The sequence below is a fragment of the Mesocricetus auratus genome, unplaced genomic scaffold (assembly GCF_017639785.1).
Source record: "Mesocricetus auratus isolate SY011 unplaced genomic scaffold, BCM_Maur_2.0 Super-Scaffold_4256, whole genome shotgun sequence".
Classification (NCBI taxonomy): Eukaryota; Metazoa; Chordata; class Mammalia; order Rodentia; family Cricetidae; genus Mesocricetus; species Mesocricetus auratus.
In genome coordinates, this window is record NW_024429182.1 from 112,566,963 (window position 1) to 112,592,406 (window position 25,444).

The following is a 25,444-nucleotide window of genomic DNA, read 5'->3' on the forward strand; positions in this document are numbered from 1 at the left end:
ATCTTTACCTTCTTCTGACCATGCATCTTTTATCTGCTAAACAACATTGCTGAAATCAAAGCTGAGACTGTTTTAACTGCTGTCTTTCCAAGATGGGGCCATAACCTTACCACCAGCACTGGGAGCTGTGCTCACCACCTTGGTCTAGCCACTATCAATCAGTATGCTGATGGCTTGGAGAGGTGGTCACTGCCACTGACAGCAGCTCATACACACCATTCAGTTGTTAACAGGACCTCTTAAAAGAGCCATGCAGTTTTTCATCACTAGATCCTGAAAGGGGTAAACTGAACTCAAAGGTTTCACTTCTAATAATTTAGAAATAAAGGGACCAGACCCTCACTTAGCCCCTGCTTTAGCAGCCACGACAGGCTACAGAAAAGACATGTAGGCCTCTGACACAAAGAAACTCCAGACCCTTTGGCCTCCCGGAGCCTAGGGCCAAAATTGAACACAAAGAAACTCTAGGCCCTCCCCCACCCCCAGCCTCCTAGGTACTTGGTTCCTGGGAATTGTTTGGCCACAAAAGAAACTCCAGGGGAGACCAAAAACTCCCTTGTAATCTTCAGGATACAGTTCTGAAAACTGTTGGTATCTATGAACAGGTCACCTGCAAGTAACAAGACAAAGCCATAGAAACCACAGAATGTTTCCTCTCAGCACTGACCAATGAGAACAATTGGTACACAAGTATTTGTTGGGAGAGATCTTATGTATCCACAACACTGGTCACAGGTATGTGAGGGGGGAGAGATAAAAGGAAAAGGAAGGGGCACACGCTCTATCTTGGGGCTACGATCATGGTCAGAGACCAACAGAAGGAGCATGCTCAGTTCTTGGCTTCTCACGTAAGTGACTTCTCTCTCTCAAATAGAGTATCCTACTACCCCCTTCCTGGTATCATGGTTGTGGCTTGTTTCCATCTTCAGGTATTTCATGCCAAAATATGACTTGGAAAAATTCTCCTAATTGTTCCCAAATGTCAACCCATCAGAAACCTACTGATGTAATCCTGTAACTTTTGTCTTTAAAATCTAGCAGTAAACAGGGAACTTTGCTCCCTCTGGAGCCTGCTGCATCAGCTTGCTAGACAGGGTCCCTGCCATGGTTGGATGAACAATCAATGAAACCTTGCTTTTGCAGTTTGGTGGGTCTGTCTTCCTGGTGGTCTCTGGGGATCTTTGTGACTTGGGCACAACAGGCCCCACTGCCACTTCAGCCCCAAATGAACACACAAGACTTATATTAATTATAAAGCTGTTGGCCATTGGCTAAGGTTTCTTATTGGCTAGCTCTGACTTAACAATTAACCCATTTCTATCAATCTAAATATTTCTACTTATCTTATTGGAGAAAGGTCCAGGGACCTCTCACTCCTCTGGCATCCTACATCTTGTTGCATCTGCTCAGTGTCTCCACAGAGAAGAGAAGAGGAGCCTCAGAGACTCTTGTATGTCAGATGTCAGGATGGAGCTTCCCAGAAGGCTTTGCTCGATAGAGCCCAGGGTGCCCTGGAAAGCCATAAGGTACCCCAATCTAAGAAGAATCTTTGCCTGTTTGCCTGTCTAACATCTGCTGGAGACTTGTACAGCTGTCCTCTCCAAACATCTCCAACTCTAGGCCCTAGCTCTCAACACTGTCCACCTTAAAGAGGTGCCCTCCTAATCCACAAATAAGGCCACAGAGGAAAGACTGGAAATAACTTAACACAGCACTTTGAACCTGGGGCAGGATGGTGAGCAAGGCTGAGACAGAATCTCAGGCCACTTAATCTGTATGTGATCTGTTCTCGAAGGTTAATGAATCTGTAATTGGAAAAGACCAGCCAGCAGGTACAGGCAAGTGTGCCAGATGTTCTTTTCAGTGATTCCCATCACCACTGTTCACATGAGATGACCTGCCTCTCACAGCTTACTATTCAAGCTGCAGGTGATGACCTGCTTTCTCTAACTCAGAGTCAAACAGGAATCCCTCTTGTTTGCATCTGCTACTTCCTGTCACAGTGCCTTCTCCCTCTTTCCTCAGACCCCATCTGTTCCTACTCCTCCACCTCCTCTCACATAAATGGCCCCTGTCTGAAACTATTCTTGTGACATATACATATTGTAATAAATATATAAATAGAACCTACAGACCTTTTATTGAAAATTCATACAATATATTCTTATTATGATTTTCCCTCTTCCCACTTCTCCACCCATTCAAGTTCACACCTTCTTTCCCTCTGTCTCTCTTTAGAAAACAAACAGGCAAACAAAAAACAAAAAGAGCAAACAGAAAATTTTAATAAGTGAAGAAGCACAAGAAACACACACACACATTAAAAACACAAAATCAAAGCCATAATACCCAAGAAAAAGACTAGTAAGATTTAAAATGCTCAAACAAAGCAATAAGAGCCAAAACACAAACAAACAAAAACTTCAAAGCCATGGAAACTGGTATAAGATGAAATTTCAAGTTTTGATTTTTTTCCCCTGATGATGAAGGAAGTTGAACACGACATTTAAATATTTCTCAGATATTTGTGTTTCATATTTTCAGAACTATTTAGATCTGTACACCATTTTAGAAATTGGTTATTTGTTTTCTTTCTTTTATGAGCATTGGTATGAAGGTGGCAGATGCCCTGGAACTGGAGTTACAGTTGTAAGCTGTTATGTGGGTGCTGGGAATTGAACCTGGATCCTCCAGTGCTCTTAAGTCCTGAGCCCATCCAGTTTTTGCTTCTTTACATATTTTAATATTAACCCCCTAATGAATGCATCATTTGTACAGATTCTTCCCGATGTTGTAGGCTGCTGCTTTGTCTGAATGACAGTGTCCTTTGCCATACAGATTTTTCAGTTTTATGAGGTCACATTTGTTTATTTAAATTCTTTTCTCATAGATTACATCCTGACCACCGTTTCCCCTCCCTCCACTCCTCCCATTTCCCCACCTCCACTCTCTTCCAGACCCAATCCTCCTGTTTCCCTTTTTTAATAAATAGAGCAGGTGAGATCCCATTTATTAATTGTTTTTCTTCCTGCCTGTGCTATTGGTTCCCATTCAGAAAATCCTTTCCTGTGCCCGTGAGTTCAAGATTATACCCCTCTTTTTTCTCTACCAGTTTCGGAGTATCTGGTTTTAAGTTGAGGTCCCTTATTCTTTTGAAGTTAAGTTTTGTGCAGGGTGATAAATGAGTTTCTATTTACATTCTTCTATGTACAGCCATTCAATTTGATTAGTACCATTAGTTGAAGATGCTGTCTTTTTTCCAACTTCTTTTTTTGGGGGGTTTTTACAAGACAGGGTTTCTCTGTATTGTTTTGAAGGCTATCGGTCTAGCCCAGCCTCGAACTCACAGAGAACCGCCTGCCTCTGCCTCCCGAGTGCTGGGATTAAAGGCGTGCGCCACCACCGCCCGGCTTTTCCAACTTCTTTATAAAAAAATCAAGGAAAACTTTGTGACTCAATGGGCCATACTACAGCTCCCACAAGAGACTTGTTTTTCTTTTGGTTTGCTTGTTTTTATTTTTGTTTTGTTTCTTTGGTTTGGTTGTGGGTTTTTCTTTTAAATTGGTATTTGATTTGGGAGGGAGGTTGCAAGGGCAGAGGGCAGGTTTGAGGACAAGGGAAGATAAGTGGGATCATAATTCATGATGTGTAATCAACAAGGAATCAATAAAAGTAAAAATAAAAATCAAGTGTCTGATTAGGAAGTCCTGTGTATATGTAAATAAAGCACTGTTGGCCAATAAGGAAGCAAGATAGGTGGGACTAGGAGTCTAGGAGGATTCAAGGAAATGTAATCCCCGTCGCCATGTGATTCCTGGGAAGAGGGGACACAAGTCTGTGTTCTCGGAAAGATAAGTCCTTATAAAAATATATATTGGTGATTATGGGTCAATAATTAAGTCAGAGCTAGCCAATGAGAAACAATAACAAATGGCCAACAGCTTATAATTAATATAGTGTCCTGTGTGTTATTTGGGGGTTCGGCAGGGCGCTGGCACCAGGCAAGAAGGCTACACTTTACAAGTGTCTATAGGTGAGTGGTCTTATATATGAGCCTTCAATTTGATTCCATTGATCAATGTCTCTGCTTTAGTAACAATGCCATGTTTTTTATTTTATTGTTTTTGTTTGTTTGTCTTTTACACTATAGCTCTGCAGTATAACTTGAAGTTGGGGGTGGTGACACCTCTAGTAGGTCTTTTATTATTCAGAATTGTTTTAGCTACCCTGCTTTTGTGCATGTGTGTGTGTGTGTGCGCGCGCGTTTCTACACAGAGTTGAAAATTGTCCCTTCAATATCTGTGAATAATTGTGTTGGAATTTTGATGGAGATGCATTGAATCTGTAGATAGACTTTTGGAGGATAGCCATTTTTGCTATATTAGTCCTACTAATCCATGAGCATGGGAAATAGTTCCATCTTCTGATACCTTCAGTTTCTTTCATCAATGTCTTTACATTTTTGTTATACAAGGCCTTCACGTGCTTGGTTAGAGTCATTCCTAAGACATATTTCAAGGCTATTGTGAAAGGTATTATTTTCCTGATTTCTTTCTCTATTTGTCATTCATATATGGGGAGGCTACTAGTTTTTATGAGGTAATTTTGTGTGCTGCTACTTCTCTGGAAGTGTTTATCAGTTGTAGAAATTTCCTGGTGGAGCTTTTAGGGTCTTTTGTGTATAAAATCTTACTCCTGAAAATAGGTACTTTGACGTCTTCCTTTCCTATTTGTATTCCTTTGATTGTCAGTTGCTCCATTGCTCTAAGATTTTAATACTATACTAAATAGGTATGGAGAGAATGGGCATCCTTATCATGTTCCTAATTTTAGCAGAAATGTGTTGAGTTTCTCTCTGTTTAGGTTGATGTTGGCTGTGGGCTCAAGTTCATTGCCTTTATTAGGTTGAGGCATGTCCCTTGTTCCCTAGTCTCTCCAGGACTTTTATTATGAAGCATTGCTGAATTTTGTCAAAGGTCTTTTCTGCATCTAATAAGATGATCATGTAATTTTTACTTTTCAGTCTATTTATACAGTAGATTATGTCTATTGATTTATATATATTGAATCACTTCTGCATCTCTGGGATGAAGCCTACTTGGTCATGGTGGATGATTTTTTGTTGTGTTGTTGGATAGAGTTTGCAAGTGTCTTCTCCCCTCAATATATGTTTTTATTTAAATTAGAAACATGAATGCTTCACATGTCAATCCCATCTCCCTCTCACACCCTTCCTCCCTTGTCCCTCCACCAGCACCCCTCCAGCCCCCCACCCAATCCCCATATTATTCCCCAGGGAGGGTGAGGCCCTCCTTGGGGGGATCTCCAGAGTCTGTCATTTCATCCAGGGCAGGACCTAGGGCCTTCTCCATGTGTCCAGGCTGAGAAAGAGCATCCCTCTATTTGGAATGGGCTCCCAAAGTTCATTCATACTCATGGTAAACACTGATCTACTACCCAAGGGCCCAGAGTTTTCTGAGGCCTCCTCACTGACATTACATTGATGGAGTCTGGATCAGTCCCCTGTTGGCCTCTCAGCCATCAGTTTGGGGTTCAAGAGCTCCCCCCTTGTCCATTGAGATGTCTTTGTGGGTTTCACCAGCAGTCTTGACCCCTTTGTTCATCATTCCTCCATCTCTGTCACTGGGTTCCAGGAGTTCAGTTCAGTGTTTAGCTGTGGGTATCTGTCTCTGCTTCCATTAATCCCTGGATGAAGGTTCTAGGATGGCATATAAGGTAGTCATCAACCTTATCATCAAGGAGGGGCTATTAATGTAGTCTCTCCACTACTGCTTAGTTTTCCAGTTGGTGTTATCCTTGTAGATCTCTAGAGATCTCACTAGTGTCAGCTCTCTCCTCAAGCCTATAATGACTCCATCTATTATGGTATCATCCTGCTCTCCTCTATTCTTACCTTGACTCAACCTTCCTGCCCCCCATGCCTTCTTCTCCCCTCCCCTTACCCCCCCTCTCTTTTTCCTGGTTCCCTCTCCCATCCCCCTATGTTCTCAATATGCTCAGGAGATCTTGGCTCATTCCACTTCTCTGGGGTATAATGCATCTCTCTTGGGAACCTCCCTGTTTCCCATACTCACTGGCAATGGGATTGTAGGCTGATACTCCCCTGATCCATATCTAAAATCCATATATGAGTGAGTACATACCATGTTTGTCTTTTTGTGATTGGGTTACCTCACTCAGGATGGTTTCTTCTAGTGCTATCCATTTGCCTGCAAATTTCAAGATTCCATTATTTTTGTTCCACTGAGTAGTAGTTCATTGTGTAAATGTACCACATTTTCCCTATCCACTCTTCAGTTGTAGGGCATCTAGGTTGCTTCCAGGATCTAGCTATTACATATAACGCTGCTATGAACATAGTGGAACAGACATCCTTTTGTGTGACTGGGCATCTTTTGGGTATAGAGTTTGCAAGTGTTTTACTGAGGATTTTTACACTGATATTCATAAGGAAAATCAATCTTTAATTCCCTTTCTTTGTTGGGTCTTTATGTCGTTTAGGTATTTTGCCTAAGAGTTTGTCAATCTTACTGATTTTCTCAAAGAACCAACTTCATTTCATTGATTCTTTGTTTGTTTTGTTGTTGTTTCTAGTTTATTGATTTCTAGTTTGATTATTTATTGCTGTCTATTCTTCTTGGATATCGTTTCTTCTTTTTGTTCTAGAGCTTTCAAATTGCTAATAAAATATTACAATACAATAGGCAATTATTGTTATGAACTTGCTGCTTAGAACTGCCTTCATTGTGTCCCATAGGTTTGGATATTTCGGGTTTGCATTTTCATTCAATTCTAAGAGTTTTAATTTCCTTTTTAACTTCTATCTTGATCAATTTTCATTCAGTAATGAGTTGTTTGGTTTCCATGAGTTTGTAAGCTTTCTGTTGCTTCTATTGTTGTTGATATCCAGCTTTAACCCGTGGTGGTCAAATAGGATGCAGGGTGTTATTTCAATTTTCTTTTATCTGTTGAGATTTATTTTGTGTCCCAGAGCATGGTCAATTTTGGAGAATTTTCCATGAATTCCTGAGAAGAAGTATATTCTTTTGTTTTTGGGTGAAATGTCCTGTAAACATCTGTTATGTTCATTTGGTTTATGACATAAGCTCTGACATTTCTCCATTTAGATTACCCATCTATTGATGAGAATAGGGTATTAAAGTCAACTCCTATCACTGTGTGAGGGTCAATAGAATAATTTAGCTGTAGTAGAGTTTCTTTTCAGAACTTGGATGCCCTTGTGTTTGGTATATAACCGTTTAGAATTATAATATCATCTCAGTGGATCTTTCCTTTGATGAGTATGCAGTGTCCTTCCCCATTTCTTTTGATTAGTTTTGTTTTGAAGTCTGTTTTGTCAGATATTAAAATGACTACATTTGCTTGAAATATCTTTTTCCATCTTTTACCCTGAGGTGATATCTATCCTTTATGTTAAGGAGTATTTCTTTGATGCAGCAGAAAAATAGACCCTGTATTTAAAGCCAATGTGTTAATCCGTCTTTTTCTTGGATTTGAAAACAGAATTGTGTTATTTGTACATTTAGTCTTTTCATTGGTTCCCAAGTTTATTGTTTTTTGCTTGGATAATTTTAGGTTTAACATTTTCTTTGACTGAGGTATCCATTTCGTTTACCTTGTTTTCAGTGACTGCTTTTCACTCTTCCATGTCTTCTACGTTGTTGGTGAGGCTTGCTTCTGGGGTGTTTGTTTGATTCCTAAAATTTTTATTTCCAATTTATCTGTTTAGATATTTTCTTTAGTGATTCTATTTTCATGTCTTGAACTGTTTCCATTATTTCATTTCACTCCCTGTGTTTTCACAGACTTCATTAAGGAATGTATTCATATCCGCTTTAAGTTTCTTGAACATATTCACAACACTATTTTGAAATTCTTGTCTTGTGTTTCAATTATATTGCATTTCTCTGGGCCTACTGCAGTAGGGTTACTGAGTTCTGGTGGAGGCACACAGTTTTGACTGTCAATGTGTGTGATTTTGCACTAATATCTTGACATCTCTGGTTAGGATGGTTGAGGTGATTGGTCTAGATTTTTTTGCTTTGAGGGTGTTCCATTCTTTAGTTTCTGCTGACCTCTCTGAACCTAAGGAATGTGGTTACCTGGTAGGGAGGTCAGTGAGGTTAGTTGATTCTGTGGGTTTTCTTGTGGTACCCTTGACCCCTTTGGCTCCTTCAATCCTCCCTCTCCCTCTTCCACAGGATTTGCCAAGGTCTGGCTAATGTTTGGCTGAGGGTCTGTATCTGTCTCCATCAGTTGCTGGGTGAAACCTCTGTGCTGGCCATTGTCACCCATGCTTTGTGGTAATGCAGCTTCCTGAGCCACCTACGCTCCTGAAAGTGACCCCAGTAAATTCATTGGTTTGCCTAGCTGTCTTTGCTCAGTGCTCTATCCGGGTTTGGTAGACATTTGCTCACTTCTCCACAGAGAAACATATATAATACCCACCCACCAGCCATCCCCTCCCTCCACCAGCCCTACTGCATGCCTCCTTTTCTACCACTTGGGATGCAAAGTTGTTTACTATAGATAAGCACACAGCTGCCACTCAGATTCAATGAATACTAATGTTTCATCAGACTTTTCTCACCTTTTCTTTTTGCCAGAGAGTACAAAAAGCATGTTAGGATCTTTGTGTTCACAGCATGTTAGTTTTGTGTTTGATTCCTATTTTAATGCAACTGTCATATTGTATAAGATTCAAATACAGTGACAGTTTGTGCCTCTTTCTACCTCCCAATAGCATCAAATGAGGCAGGCGGTTTGGGTACATTTCTCAGAGGGGTGAATCTTGGTCTCTAGAACAATGAGGTTATAACGGAACCTGGGAAAAGGTAGTGTAGTGTAAGCACACCAAAGACGTGCAAAGATATTTTCCATGTGTCCCAAATAAGTCATGAGATTCATTCTTTAGGAGATTTGGTTAGGGTTTTCTCTTAACTTGATTTGCTGTATCATAGTATTGAATAACTTACCAGTAGTATGAACTTATTGGATACAGTGCAAGTCCAGGATATCAAATGTCAAAGTATCAGCAGATGCTGTGTCTGCTAAGGATTCATTTCTCATGGACGTGCCTCCTGTGTCCCCATGAGGCAAAAAGGATGGAAGGCTTTTCATCGCAAAAATGGAATCCCGATTAACCTCCCAAAGCTCCCTCCATTTAACCCCAGAACAATAGAAGTTACTTTTTGGAGAGACACAAACACTCAGAGCCCCATAGGTGCTACATGAACTTGGAGTTGGGAATTGTCTTTATCTGTCTGACTCCTATACTCATGCCTTTCCTCCTTTTCCTAGTAACTATTCAAGAGAAGAACATGAAATGTAATGTGGTCTCAACCACCTTTAAGATTTGTGATTGTTGATTGCCATTTCTACTTAGTTTCCAGGCAAGTAGAGCTAAGGGACAATGTTCTGCAACACAGCAAATGGGCTCTCCCATAGCAATGGCCGAGCAGACTAGTAGGATGCCAGGTGCCTTGGCTCTTCCCCATGCTCACCCTCACTGGCTGAGCTTATCCCACATCCTAGGGTTCGTGGGAGCTGGAATCTGCTCTCCCTGGTTGTTGTCAGCACCAGAGCATATGGTGAAAAAACAATGAGTTCTACATGGATGACAGTTCAAGACGCTGTTTTTAACAGTAGGGGAACCTGAGTTCTATTTTTTCCTGAATCCCTTCAGAACAAGTCATGCACTCTTGGAATAGCACAAGATTATCTTACTCAGATAACACTTGTTATTCAGAAATGTGCACCCCACTCCCAAACCCGTTATTGATCAGTGCTTATGTGTTAGGTACCATTGGCACTGTTGCTAGGAGGACTACCCCCAGATTTAAAGTGTTAGGGATCAGTTGGAGAGGCAGACAAAGAGTTAAATAAATTGTTTCAAGAAATCAATGAGTTCACGACAAGCAAGAAGAGAGCACATGGGTCAGTGCACCCCCATACTGGTATATTTCTGTCAGCTCCCTCCAACCTCCCTTCCCTTTTCTTTTTTTAGAATGTGTTTTTAAATTATAATGGCTTTCATACAACATATTTTGATCCCATTCTCCTCCCTCAACTCCTCCCAGATCCTCTCTACTCCCTACCCACACAACTTTAGGTTCTTTTTCTTTTTCAAAAATTATACATTCCTCTTCTCGGGTGTGCTGTCTGCACCTCTACTCTCTACTCAACCCACAGGAGTTCCCACTTCCCCTTCCACTACTGCAGACAGCTTATCCCATCCTGGGTATCAGTGGCCCCAATATCCCTCAAGCCAGTGGGTGATTTTCCTCTATTTTTTCTTTTCCTATCAATACCATTTGAAGAATTCTAACCATCCACAAATGGATCAGAAATCCAGTTAACAAAGAGACATCAGATTTTAATAGACATTTCTCAAACACACAGGCACGTGTGTGCACACGAGCACACACACACACACACACACACACACATGTTTAACATTGTTTGTCAAAAGAGAAATCAAAATCCACAAAGTGTGGTATAACCACATAGGAGAATGTCAGTTAAGTCATTCATGTGGAGGAATGTTGACATTATGCTATAGCAAAAGAACTGGCTACAGAGGTTATACTTGTATGCCTATACAATAAGCCCATCTATGAGGGCAGTTAGTGTCTATGCACAGGGTAAATGGAGGTTGACTGCTAATGATTATGGCCTTTTTAGGGTAATGAAAATGTACTGGAATCAACTGGTAGTGATGTTTGTACAGCTGTGAACCTATTGCAAACTACTAATCTGGGCAAATGCAAGGGTAAATGTCACAGCATGTGACTTCAATAAAGCCATTAGGCATAGCAAGGAATAATGAGCAGGGCAATGAGACTGGTGGCAAGTCACAGAGGTGGGTCTGTGGGAAAACCTGGGGCCTCTGTATGTGACAGTGACCACAACAGAGTTGTGCTTCTGTAGGGCATACTTGGTGGGAGGCACAGGAGGATTTAGTTGGGGAGATTAGGATCATCTTGTGTTGAAATGCATCTGCCTGCAGCCACCTGAATTGGGACTCCAATACCACTCTGTGATTTGGTGCCCACGCAACTGTCACATGCTAAGCTGAAACTGCTTCCCAGTCACTGGGAAATGGGGTCTCCTCCCTAGTTCCTTCTGTCATCAAGCAAGACCATGTGGGCAGTGGCCCAGCTCACAGCTACTCTCCCTTAGGAAAGATCCCAGGGATGTTTCAGTTTCATGGGAACCAGCCTCTACCACAGCTTGTTGATCTCTGGTCACCACTGCTCCCAGTGGGAACAACTGACTCTTTCTTCTCTGAGATACAGAGTCAGCAGTTGAACTGGCCTACGCATTGACTGGAGTCCTGGGCTGCTAGCACTGAGCTCTCTGATGCTGTCCTGGATCAGGCCTATTCTGAACCCTGAAGGCACAGCTGTTCATGGTATGAGCTACCATGTTCTTCTGCTGGTCCCATGATTGGAGCGCTCCTCGGAGTTCAGACAGGCATGGCTCAGCTCAGTGTAGGCTAACATAAGTTCACTTTCCAAAGAAGTACAGTTTCAGGAGCTGCATCATGAAAGAGTTCCTTGGTCCTCAGAAAGGATATTATTAGAAGAAAGGTTTGGGAGATCTTCACATTCTGACTTGTTGAGACTTTCTCGCTGAGGGGTACCCTCAGGGCCAGCATGGCACCTCCTCAGGGCCAGTATGGCACCCCTTTGGGAGAAAAGGAACACTGGGTGTGCAGGATGGAAGTCATCTCTTGGAGCCAGGAACGCTGTAGGAAGGGAAGGGAGAATTCTGCTTCTCCTGGGTCAAGACCCATATTCAAGCCTTGCTTGTCACATGCATGTCAAGTGACCAGTTCAATGGTCCCAGGTGTGATTCCTCCATTCTCAGACAGATGCAGCCCCTGATAAATACCAAGTGTTCCAGATTTCATTTCTGCCTCTATTTTGGGGGAAGCTCACTGGTAGTATCCAGAAGGTATCCCCATGTCTGGTGGCAAGGTCTCCAGGTGAAGAACTTATGCCCCATATAGAGAATAACCTTCCCATGGAAGATAGAAAAAGAGACAAAACATGTGTTGATCTCACCTGGCATTCAGCTGCCTTCCCAGGCTGCCAAGACCACCGACCTCAGGAGAGCAGCAGGAGGGTAGAGAGGAGGAGCCCTGATGTCTGGAAATCCACCTACCATGCAGGCTTAAGCCACAAAACATTCAAATGTCACTGATGTAACACAACTGAAGATTAACCCAGTAAGAGACTGCTTCTTTCCACACATTCCCCCATGGATCCCAGCATGGATCCAAATGTGTAAGCACGTGATGTCACCTCTAATCCATTTCTACTTCCTTATCAGATGGTATCTATGTGAATCCTCTCTGCTTCTTTGCAGTACTCCTCTTGGATTTCAGCAGAGGGGGAGGCAAGAAGAAAAGGAAGGAAGGAAAGAGAAAGGGTAAAGGAAGGAATGAGAGAAGGCAGAAAGGAATGAGGAATGGAAGAAGGAAAGATGAAAGGGAGGATTACATACATGTGATGTGGGTTAAGTCTAGGGACAAGTATGAAGACCATCTGAGAACCCAGGAGAAGTGGGTGGAGAACTTGCTCAGGCCAGCCCTGGCAGTTCAGTGTCCTTTTCAAGGTGGAATTTTTTTTATATTTCTGTTTTCTTTGTGAAATTTCCTAAGATGATGTTCCCAGGAGTGTGGGCTGTTGACTCATCTCTAAGGACGAAGGTGAGCCCATCCCTCCCACTGCACATTGTTTCTACCTCGAATGCATGTGTGCAGGGGACTGCTGTGACCCATAGCAGATCGCAGTCAGGGTGGAGACAGAGTCATCACAAGACTGTTTGTTTGGGTGAGTGGAGTAGAAGAAACAATTTTCACAAGGCCTCGTTTGGTCTAAGTACAAACATGACAAGGAGATCTGCCATTTAGAAGTGAACATCATCATGTTTAGAAGATTGAAAAGGCCTTTTGAGGGTTGGGCACCCCTGACTTTTTCTAACCTAGGGGGAAAATGTTGCCCCAAGTGACAAAGTTTGGGTAGGTCTCACTTATTAATATTTTGATAACTAATCCAGTAGGAGTTTTAGTTGGAGGTTCTGAAGCCTATATACCTATATCCAACAAAATATATCTGTATCTAACTAAATAAAGCAGGATATAGACAGTAGGCTCCACATAACACTTGTGTCAAAGTCTGCAGCCTGGGTAAGACCAAGGGCCTGAATTATGACTTGGGATATTGTCTCTAAATGAGTTTGGGTTTAGAAGCACTGTGTTTATATTTGCATATATTTTTGCATATAAACTTTTATTACAGAAAACTATGGCATAGTAGTTAGTAGAGGCCGATTAAACTTCCTCCGATTTCTTAGGAGATGTGCCTCTGAATTCCTTTCACTGAATTTCATTCTGCCTTCAAATTATTTACTTAAATTTAAATTAGAAACAAAGTTGCTTCACATGTCAATCCCAACTCCCTCTCCCTCCCTTCCTTCCACGCCCTCCCACCAACCCCCATCCCCCTCCCCCAATCCCCACTCCTTTCCCCAGGGAGGGTGAGGCCCTACTATTTAAAATTCTTGAGGTAAACAATTTTCCTTAACCCATTCTGGCACCTTTTAATTTCTTTCCATATACTGACATCCTGAACAGAAAGAGAAAATTGGTTCAAATCCTTCCCAACAATGGGAGGTTTTGGCAAATGATATTATTATATCAATCTGTCATCAAATATTCAGATATTCATATAACAGCCAGTTGGTGAAAACAGGAACAAGAAACATAGGTTATGCAAATTAGACATTTTGGTCCTTTTAAAATAATTTCCTCTCCATATGGGTCCTGCTGTTTTAAGTTCCGCCCAAATGACAGAACTTGCCATTGGCTGTTATGCTATTCACATCTCTGGGTTGCAGAGGCCCAGGAACTACTGAAACAACAACAGGGTCCCCATGTGCAAGTGGCAGTGATGCCTTGGTAAGAAAATTATCTTCTGTAGAGTTTGTTCCCTGATTGTGGATTAGGGTCAGGAGGGGGTTTGAACTCAGAACTCCCATTTGTATAATCTTCCCAGTAGACATTCTTAGATTTGTCTATATGAACTCGTTCTTATGAGTTTCACCAGCAAAAACTCATATACTGTCCTGATTTTAGGCCTCCATGAGACTGAGAATATCTGTACCACCAATGGCAGTCCCGGTGTGTCACTCTCATGGGCACACTTCCCAGAATGGAAGCTGCTTGACTTTGAGAGCCCCTCACCTTTTAATCACCACCTCCCTTAGCGCACCTTCATTTGTTCTCACCAGCTGGGTCCTGGGACTCGATGACCATGGCCTGGTGTGTCTGATGCCTGTCTTCCACAGACACCTGACCTGCCATCCACACCCAGGCTCTGGAAGATCTTGTAACTGTAGATCTCTCCTTTCTCCTGGACCATTACTTTGCCTCTTTCCACAGGGCAGTCTTGCCAGCATCAAACTGTATCAGGGCTTTGAGAAGTGATAGCATGGAAGTATGCTTGGGCAAAAGAGTGTGTCTCACATGTCAGGGATGGCAGTGATCTGTTTGTATGTGGTTATCTGGTGTCTGCTATGGTCTGGCTGAATCTTTATTTCCTAGAGCTTAGCTTATATTGTGGGTGGAATCTAGCTACAGACAATCAATATCAGGTATTCAGAAACTGACCAATGATATGAAAACAAACAGGTTTAGCTGGGCGGTGGTCCCAGTACTTGGGAGACAGAGGCAGGTGGATCTCTGTGAGTGCAAGGCCAGCCTGGTCTACAGAGCAAATTCCAGGACAGCTAGGGCTACACATAGAAACCCTGTCCAACAAACCAAACCAACCAGACAGACAGACAAACAAAAAACCGGTCAGGAAGTTGAAGAACGTTGGGACAAGGACTGGGGCTGCTGCTGCTGTCATCAGGGAAGGTCTGTGCCAGAGAATTTCATCAGCTCTGTGCTCAAATGTTACCTCCCCAGGAAACCTGGGCTGACATCCTGGACAAGTCTCCACCCACTCCAATCAAATCTTCCACAGCACTTAGCTCCCTCCATAGCAGACTGTGTCGCCTTTCACTTCTTTTCTCCTTCCTTCCTTTTTCTTTCCTTCTTTCTTTCCTTCTTTCCTTCTTTCTTTCTTTCTTTTATTCTTTCTTTCTTTCGTTCTTTCTCTTTCTCCCTTCCCTCTTCCTCCTCCTCCTTTTTCTTTTTTGGTTTTTCAAGACAGGGTTTCTTTGCATAGCCTTAGCTGTCCTGGAACTCGCTCTGTAGACCAGGCTGGCTTCAAACTCACAGAGATCCGCCTGCCTCTGCCTCCAGCATGCTGGGATTAAAGGCACGCGCCACCACTGCCCGGCTTCAGCTCCCACTTCTATGTGTATTTGGGTGGTTGTTGGCCTGGAGAGTGGGAACTCTTGGATGAATGCTGACAGATGGGTGGATCTAACCCTCTCCTCCACGGCTGGTCCTCACAGGGCTGCTACTTACCCAGGTTTCTCAGCTCTCCCCCCCTCTCCACTTTGGCCTTTTGAATTTCTGTGGAGTCTGCTTCCTTCATGAGTCTCAGGCCTCCATCTCTTCTTCCACCTTTTGAATTCAGACCTCGTATTTGTAGGGCCTCCACATTCTGTTCACATTTTCCTGGTACACTCTGACTGCTCCTTTCTGTAGAAACCTCTGGCTCATTTATTTCTTGTGTGTCTCTTGCTTGTGACACCAGACTTGGCTTTTCTGCTATTTATAACCCCGTGGGAGAAGCAATTCAGACTTCCTGTGACAGTAATTGACATGTGAATGTGACAGCCAGCAGGTCTGAAGCTATAAGAGTGGCATTTTGGAAGTTTGGACTATGAACTCTGATTCCCTAAGTTCAAATCCCATCTCTGCTTATTTGTCTTTATGAACTTTTGCTGACTTGGCTTTGCAGTCTAGCTTTTATGATTGTTTATTTTTCTCATTGTTCTTTGTTATATTGCTAATATTTGTCATGCTGCTCATTTTTTCTTGTACTTCAGAAGCTGTTTTATTTACTCGTATCTCTTTGCTTGAATGAAATATAAGAGTTTTCGTGCTTTAACTGTGGCTTGGGTCTTCTTTGCTCCTGCTCCTGCAAAGCCCCAAGTATATCCCTTGCCCCTCTGCTCATCTCTCTGCAAGTCAAGAGAGACGTGTGGAGCCGGAAGACCCACTGTAAGAAGTAGTGCAGCTCTGTTCTTGACACCTTGATCTACCAAACGCAGCCACTGCAGACCCGTGAGTGTTACCAGGTGACTGTGTGGTGGTAGTTTTATGTGCCAACCCGAGTGGTCCACCAGATGCCCAGGTTAATCAAGTTTGGGAGTGTTGAGACAGTGATTCTGGATGCAGGCTGAATAAAGCAGATGGCTCTTTCTATGTGGGAGGTACCACTGTCCCATCCGCTGAGGGCCTGGGCAGAACAGAAGCGGGAGGAAGGGAGAACTTGACTGATTCTTCTGCCTGAGGCTTGAGCTTGGATGTCTCAGAATTCACTCTGCTTCATTCAGTTCTCTGGCATTTGGACTTGGGCCTTATGTCATCAGCGTTCAAGGGTCTTTAACTTCAAGAGGACAAAAAGTGTGGAATCTCAGTATCATAATTATATGACTATATGACCTGATTTCTAATAAATTACATTCTCTGTCGTCTATCCATCCTTCCACCCACCCATACATCAGCTATCTCTCCTGTTGCTTCTGTTTCTCAGGAGAACATTGACTAGTACAATGTTTTGGGGGCAGTATGCTATGAAATATTCAGGAGCTAGCATGTAGGAATTCGTCAGGTAATTTTATTCCACGTGGGAGGTTTGTTTTGCTGTTGTTAAGAAGACCCTCTGGTCCACTGTCTCCCACATCTAGTGTTGGCAGATGCTCTGGCTCTCACATAGAACTGGTAAACAGTTTTATCCCAACTCCTCTGGCATTCTCTCAAATTAGATGTTTGAAGTGTTACCTTTTTCTTTAGTAGAACATGTCTATTATGTCTATTGGTCACTAATCTACTTGTGTTGCTGTTGTCTTTTCTCTCTCTCTCTCCTCTCCCTCTCTCTCTCTCTCTCTCTGGTGCAGACAGCTGTATTTTTCTTTGAATGGTGTTTCTTGCCCCATAACCTTTCATTTCTGCTTCTGGGATTATTCTGAACATTTTCTAGAACTCAGAGAAAAAGACCTCATCTTATTCCTTATCTCTACCCTCAGCCCCGGTCCTTTATTCCTCCATGTGGGAAGAATGGTTGATTCACCTTATGCTAGGACAGTTTGTGTTAATTTCAGACCTTTCTCTGCCCGCTGCAGGTTTCCCTAACTTTCTTCACCTCGAAATTAAAAAAAAAAAGACAATAATGTTTTGCACTTGCAAACACTTTCCCATTATCATATTATGGTGAAATATTCCGGACCTCTCCCCATTTTTCTTTGGAGACAGGATGTCATGTAGCTCAGGCTTGCTTTGAACTCATTATGTAGGTAAGGCAGACCTTGACTTGACTGCCTGTTCCTCCTGCCTCTGCCTTCCCATGCTGTGATTATAGGTTTTCTCCTGTATCTTAAAGCACATGTGTCTCATGGAGCACTCATGCTTTCTCCAGCAGGCTGGTTCCTGTGGACAGCAGCAAGTGCACCGGTGAACAGCAAGGGCTCTGGAGTCAAACTGCTTGGGTTCAAGACCAGCTCTGTACTCTGAGCCATGTGACCTGAAACAGATGACTAAATGTTCTGAGCTTCGGATATTTCAATGGGACAGTCATACACTAACCTTATAAGGCTGCAATGGTAATTAGATGGGATTAGAATTCACTCTGCATTTTGAACAATCCCAGTACTCAGTACATTTGTAGCTGATGCAAAGTGAAGCTGTATTCTGGTCTTGTTTCTCCTCACACTCCTCTTCATCTTTGTTAAGTGCTGAGACTGTGTCAGAGCAACACGACACAAGCACATTCTGGAGGTTTACGTTGTTACCCGGAGTCTGGCTGGCCAGGGGCAGGAGTAGGATATAGAGTAGGATATGACTGAGAGGTTCCAGTGGCTGGGTGGTTGCTCACTCACAGTTGTGTTGCTTCTGGAGAGCAGATGAGATAGCGACGTCTACAGTGTCCCCGAGATCCTCATCTCATGCCTACAGGAGTTGACATTCACATGGTCATTCGTTTTGTGGCACATTCATAGCCGGGAGCTTCCACTCTGTGCGCACTGTGGGTGGGTGAAGGGAGGAGAATTCTGGGAAGGAGGCACTTCTTTCATCCACTGTGACTCCTGAGGAAATGCCTTTCATTTCAGCCTGTTGAGGACACATTTTTCATTTCTATCTTATCTGAATCTTAGGGATATTTTCTCCTTTAAATATTGTACCTTAAAATATGTTTTAAAGAATTCTATTTTAGTAAAAAATAGAAAAAACAAGAAAAGTTAAAAATAAGAAAATAAATAAGTGGTTTTGTTTTTGCTTTTTAAAGCTAACAAGAGTTCAAGAGAATCAGAGCTTATCCAGTAGGCTAGAATCTCTCTTGATATTTGTAGTTCAGGCACCTAACTGGTCCCCTTGGTCCCACTCTCCTTGCTTGTCCTTGTCCTCCATCTGTCTCCCCACAGCTGGATGGGACTTCTCTACTCAGCCTTACATCTCTCTTTTCTTTCACAGAGTCTGCCATTGGCGACCAACATCTCAGCAAGACCTTAGGGCTCTACACTGGGGCTCATTGGCTGGATCTTGCCATCCTTGTCTTCTGCTCCTTTCCCAGACTATATGCAACCACTCTGCCTCCATACCTGTAAGACTTGTATGTTCTCATCTATCTTCTTCTCTGTCCTAAGACTGCCATACTGTCTTAGGGTTCCCAGCTTTGGCAGGAGCCTGGCGTTGAGACCCTCACCACCTGATATGGATTCTCTCTCTCTCTCTCTCTCTCTCTCTCTCTCTCTCTCTCTCTCTCTCTCTCTCTCTTTCCCTCTCCTTGTATGTATTTAGTTATGTGTGCATTAGCTCTAGAATTGTCAGTCAGTTGAAAACATTGATGAAAGGCACAATTCTTCAAAGAGAACAAGAGATGGTTTATTCTAAACCAAATATGAATGAGTGGCTGATAACCATAGCCTGGAAACACAAATTCAGCTTCTCTCAATAACATTTCATAGAAATGAAAGTGTGAGATTGTGTTGGTTACAGAACAAAGAAATTCATAATTGAGGCATTTACCAAGTGCGTTCTTAGAGACTATAGGTAGGTTGTTTACGGCAAAGTTGAGAACTCTCTGCTGTAGATTTCAATTGTTACCTAATTAAATTATTAACTTCTGGGTTGTAGAAGTGAATGATTTGCCAAGAACACATTCCAAAGGTTTTAATAGTTGATGGATTGTTTAGTCAGACAAAGAGGTGAATGATAGGTGGCTGTCAAATGGTCTAAGAAAACTGGCTCTTGATCTGTAGAATTCTAACTCTCCAAAGCCATGGCAATCTAATCAATTGTTCAGCTTTGTAGACTCTTTAACATAGGTTTTTCTCTCCATAAAACCTAACTTTATAAGGCCAGAAGCTCTTTCTTCTAAAATTTTATTTTTGTATCTTCATGTCTTGCTGACAGCATGACGTCCTACCCAATTATTACTTTTAGTGAGCTATACCATCCTCTGGTCTACAGTGTGATCCATGCCTATTTGATTACCTGGAATCCACCATTCCTGGCATCATAGGTGCAATTATCAGCTCCCACTAACCCTGGGTTTTGATCACAGGGGCATCAGCTCCAGTCAACTCTCCCTCTATTCACTCAGGTTTGATGGAGTATCATGCAACAGAGTTCTCTGTAATGATCTGAGCCACAGAGAGGCACAAACAACAGAGATTACTTGCCTCAAGTGTTCCAAGAGGACACTGAATCATTTAGAAACACACGAGAAGCCTCAGTGGCACAGATTCCCAGCACTCCAGCCATCTGGATTTGAACTGCTGCTATGGAACCCTGACTTTAAGTTCACAGAGCCCACGGGAGGACTACCAAGGTGTGATCTTGCTGTCTATTCATAAGGAGTTTACTGTGTGGAGGGTAAAAATCACTCATCTCCCAGTGGAGGATCAAAGCTAGCCCTTCTCGTCATGGTATGTATGTGCTGATGATCACAGCCCAGTCAGTGTGCTCAGGAATGAATATATGAATATAACGTGTTGATGCAGCGTGTGTGAGAAGGTAAACTCAGGAGAAGAGAGAAAGAACAGTGAGAGCCCATCAAAACCAAACAGGCTGATATGTGTATCCCCAGTGAGTACAGGCGCATATTCACAGAAGTCAAAAGTGAGCATGGCACTGGGATCCATCAGGGAGGGTGAACAAGTATCACGGTGTATCAAGTCCAAGGAGCACCCCTCACCTGGAAGCATTACTCAGCCCAACAGGAAGGAAAGTCTGAACCCTGACATCAACAAAATAGCTGTGAACTACAAAGACATGGTGAGCTACTCACCAAAGAGTTACTACTGTGAATAAATACAACTCATGTGAGGTCCCTGGAATCACCAAGTTCAGAGACTCATGGTAGAAGTGAGGGATAGGGATGAGGGTTTTGTTGCTGATGTTAAGGGGTGCAGAGATTCAGTTTTACAACACAAAGGCATTCTGGAGATGTATTGTACAATGACACAACTGTACCTAACACTACAGGAATATCTGCTTATAAATGGTAAGGATGAGAAGTTGTATCATTTTATTTTTTAACCACCATAAAAGAAGTCAAGCAGGCTGTATAGGGTATGAAGTGTTGAGGTCTTAAGAGAAAATTTGAGAACAGCTCATCCCAGGTCTTCTGTTTGTCAAGGAATGGGGTAAGTGATGGTGCTTTTTATTGCAGCATGAGTGTCACAGTTTTTATAAATGACTTCTCCTGAATCTATTTTAAAATGTGTCTCTTTCCACAAGGGATCAGCCCACTTACAAATGTAAATATATAGGTAAAGTAAAAATGCATAATGCATGAATTTGTGGAAATACATCTTTTCTAGCACCGCAGGAAAATGGAAATTCAAATAGGAAGGATTTCTATACAAAATACATGTCTACAGTCAGCACATTAGCAAAATTGCTTATAGCGATATGAATTGGTAGGGGTATTTTGCTTTTTGAAAGAGATTAGGCTTTTACTGTGACTTAGCTCATGGAGCCACCATGATGGCAAGGCTCCTGTCAACATGCCGTGTTGATCCTTGCTGGTGACACATTTTAACAAGTAAATTTGGGTGCTATTTCTGGGTTTTATCCTTAAGAACCCCTGCCATTGGTTTTGAGACTTAGACTCCATACAAAGAAGCTCAGATGAGACTGCAGTATGATGACTTCCTGTAGACAGGCTGGGTAGAAGAGGGTCTGACTTATGCTGGCCACCCCAGCTAAGGGAGAGATCAAACAACCAGATGAATGCAGCTACTGATGCCACAATGAGCTGAAGAGCAGCGCAGCTGAGCCCAGGCAGCTCCTGAGAGTGTGAGAAATATTTAGATCCTTGCCACAGGCCACTAAGTTTTGAGGAGCAGTAGATAACTATTCCATGGAAAACAATGCCGGGGAACAATTAATGATCTCAGCTATGCAATGCAGGAACTCCTTTGTACTGATAGCTTCCTGGCCTAGGCAGAGCAGTCCTGTGCTGGGATGGGTCACATGTACCATGATGGTAGTTTGCTGTGCCTCTGAGCCAGCTGGGGACTTGAGGCAGCTTCCCCCTTACAAAGAGTGTGACAAATTCCTGAGCAGACACATTCAGGAAGACAGGAACAACCCCTGCCTGACTGGCTCAAATGGACATCTGAGGGGTGAATCTTATGCTGTCTTGGTACCTACCAATGTAATACAGTAGTAGACACAGGACTAGAGATGGTACAAAAACTACTGGATGGAGAGAATTCCTGTTGTTAAACTTTGCAAAGAACCCCAGCATTAACAAAACAGAGTGTGAAAAGTAAATAAGGTATGGCCAAAAAACTATTGAAGACACTTCTAAGGATGTGGAAGCACTTTCTCCTGAAGTTGACAATTCTTCCATTTATAATAGACCTTGAGAGACTGGGAGACCTGGAAGAGCCTAGTGGGGAACTGAAATATGCTGACTGTGAGGCTATTTGGATGTCAATCAAGACATGGTTGAAAAAGCAGGCATGGCACTGTCTGCTTCAGTTAGTAAAGTGTTTGCTTCACAAGATCAGGGACCTGACTTTGATCCCCAGAGCCCATGTTTTATAAAATGCTGGAATATAGGACCACTGGTGTCACAGCGGCAGGAATGCTATGGGAGTTACCATCCATTTCCTGATTGGATTTGAAGCCTGCTAGATAAAAACGGACCCCTGTGCTTAGTGCTGTTAGCTAAGGAAAAGACCTGTGACTGGCCAAATCGTAGCCCCTAGGAGAGAACTTAGTACTATTATTCTGCTAAATGGATATATACTAATCAGCTTCTCTTTTGCAGCAATCAGAATGGCTTGGAGAGAAGAGATGTGAGATGACAGACTGGAGACAGTTCATAGGAGACCTGGACTTTCAACTTTTGATGTTATGATCTTGTGAAAGTGGCACAAAGGCTGCACAAAAAAAACCCCGGTTTTAATTTTTCCTTTGCCTAGATAGATGCTGAGCAGTGCCAGAAGCTATAGCTCCCAGCAAATCATGTCATATGAATGGTCTCCACAGCATATGCCCATCTTTGAAGTGAGGGGGATTAGTGTACTGACTGCTCTTTCCACTTAACTTTTCAAGTTAAGATGGGTTTATGAGAGCATAATCCCAGCTAAACTGAAGGGCATCTGGACATGTCCTTGGGTTTAAAGACATCAGTTGAGCCATTATAAAATGCATAAGGCAAGTGTGGAGACAACCAGTTATACAAGTATGGAGCAGAATTTGGAGCCACACATCCAGGCTTTCTTTTCAAAGTCTGGGAGCCTCCCAAAGGGTCAAGCTCCCACCCCCCTCCACTGTTTGTGTCCATGTGACAGAGTACAGCCACTGCCCAACTGGCTGGAAAATTGGGCTTTGCCTAGTTCACAGATGATGAGCCCACTGGTGACCTGTGTCCTTGCGTAGTTTGTATCGTATTTGCACATCTAGTGTCGTCAGTGACCTGATATGGAACAGCGAACTGCAAGCATGGACAGCGCAAGGACTGCATCTGAAGTCTGGACTGGCCTCTGCACTCTGCACTCAGGGTTCATTTTGTGTTGTCTCCATTCTGGGAACCGGCCAGAGGTAGACAAATTGGTGTTGCATCAGGGCCTAGACATATGGTTCAGTGGTTAAGGGCACTTTAAGAGGGCCTGGACTTGGTTGTAAGCACTCACATGCCTGATGCTGTAATGATAAATGGCACACTTACTCACAAGATACCAAACAAGTAACCCAGATGAGCCCAGAAGTTTTCCGCTGCTGAACTGGAAGCCAAATCTGGAAAAAAAAGACCAAGACTTCCGCTGTTCAATCTTTTATGCCTTCTCCCGTAACGCCCCCCTAACCATGCCCAAAAGTAGGCCTGGCTAGTGACGTAGTTCACTGCCTATGTATGTATACGTCTTTATGTCCGTCTGTATACGTCTTTAGTCATGCCTAAAGTGGGTGTGGTTAGCGGTGTGGTAAACTGCTCTTTTATTACCTCATCTGTATGTGCCTCTAGTAAGTCACATGGTTAATGGCGGCATACAGGCTTCCTCCTACAATTCCCCTTTTAGTCTAAAAAGGATATTTAACTTGTATCAATGAACAAAATGTATCACACATCTATTCTATCTAAACCTAAACTTATCTGAAAGAAACACCCAAATCTGAACACCTCCTTCCAATCCCAACTCTAAATTGAAAACTAACACTAACAGGTATAAACTATCCTATAATATCAATAGTAGGGAGAGGGGGCATGGAATTCTCAAAACTACTTCCTGCTGAGATGGGACGATGATAATCTCATGGGGACCTGTGAGAAGAAAAATGTTAGTGTAACAAAATCTCAGTAGATCAGACAGTCTCTGTATGGCAGGAGATGCTTGATTGAAGTTCCTGACTGGGGTTCTAGTGTTGATTGAAGCTCTCATCTGAAGCTCTGGCCAGATTGTAGAAGATGTGCTGTTTCAGTTTCTTGGTCCGGAGTTGTGTAGAGTGATGTAGTTTCAAGCCAGTTTCAGGATAGTGCTTGTCAGGTAGAGTCAATGATGTGGGGCAGTTCAGATGCCTCCAGTCGAATCAGGTGAAGTCAAGGAAGTGGATCCTCATTCTCTTTCTGAAGCAGTTGAAGATTGCTGTCAGGAAATCCCTTCTCTAGAAAACTAAAACATTAATGTTAACAAAGAAATATTTATAAAGAGAAACCTTTTCCTTGAGAGAAGCCTTCCCGCCAGCCTGGTTCTAGAGCCGCATCAGTTCTAAATAAACACACAGGAGGCTATATTAATTATGAAGCTGGTGGCCTTGCTTGTTTCCTACTGGCTAGTTCTGACTTAAGTAATTACCCCATAATTGTTAATCTAAGTATATCTCTTACCGGAGAAGTTTCCAGGCTTCCTACCCCATGGCATTACATCTTGACTCTCTGTGTTTCTCCTTCCCAGAGTCCTCCTGGACTCCTAGTCCCACCTATCTAGATTCCTATTGGCCAGCAGTGCTTTATTGACAAATGCACAGGACTTCCCCCCCAACATCTCCTCTTTTCTGTTTAAACAAAAAGAAAGGTCTTAACTTTAACATAGTCAAATTATATATGAAAGAACAGTTATCAAGTAAGAACATAGTTACAATATTTTTAGGAAAACTATAATTATAACTATCTGTCTTCAACTCCATCAAAGACCACAGAAGGATAATATATAAATGTTGCACCTGTTGAGCAGCCTGCATCCGAGAATGTAGCGAGGTGGTCGGGATAGATGACACAGAGACCGGTTGGTTGCATTAAGAAAAGCCCAAGTCGGCTTAGGAGAACTCCCCAAGAAAAAACGCTTCCCTTTTTTTAAAGACTTCTGTCATCCATACACACACAATTCTCAAACCGAGCTCTCACACACCTCTCACAGCTCTCATAGACTTCTCACCCTCCTGGCTGGTGGTTAAATCTCCGGGCACCAGAATCGGGGAGAAACAGCAGGGAGCAGGAAAAAGCATCTAGCCATAGGGGGGAATCAAAGTCATGGTGTTTCAGTGAGCGAGCCCTTATCAGAGCCCTACCAAGAGCTTTATGGCACTGAATTGTTTTCAGTAAACATGTTTTCAGTAAACATTGTCTTACACAGCTGCCTACTCCCAGGCCGAAGGGGAAGTGGGTCTCTGTTCAAGGTCTGGTGTGCCCACATATAAACACTAGGATTGACAGAGACATCTTGCTACCTGGACAGTCACCCAAAGTTCCTCTGTAACGTTGGG

General features: G+C 42.8%; 1 long non-coding RNA gene across 1 annotated transcript; it reads left to right on the plus strand.

The window, feature by feature from the left end:
• Window positions 1–738: 738 nt before the first annotated feature.
• LOC121135369 lies at window positions 739–23,565 on the plus strand. Its single transcript, XR_005872515.1, has 3 exons — window positions 739–848; window positions 19,830–20,154; window positions 22,512–23,565. It is a non-coding gene; the product is annotated as an uncharacterized LOC121135369 (long non-coding RNA).
• Window positions 23,566–25,444: the final 1,879 nt, after the last annotated feature.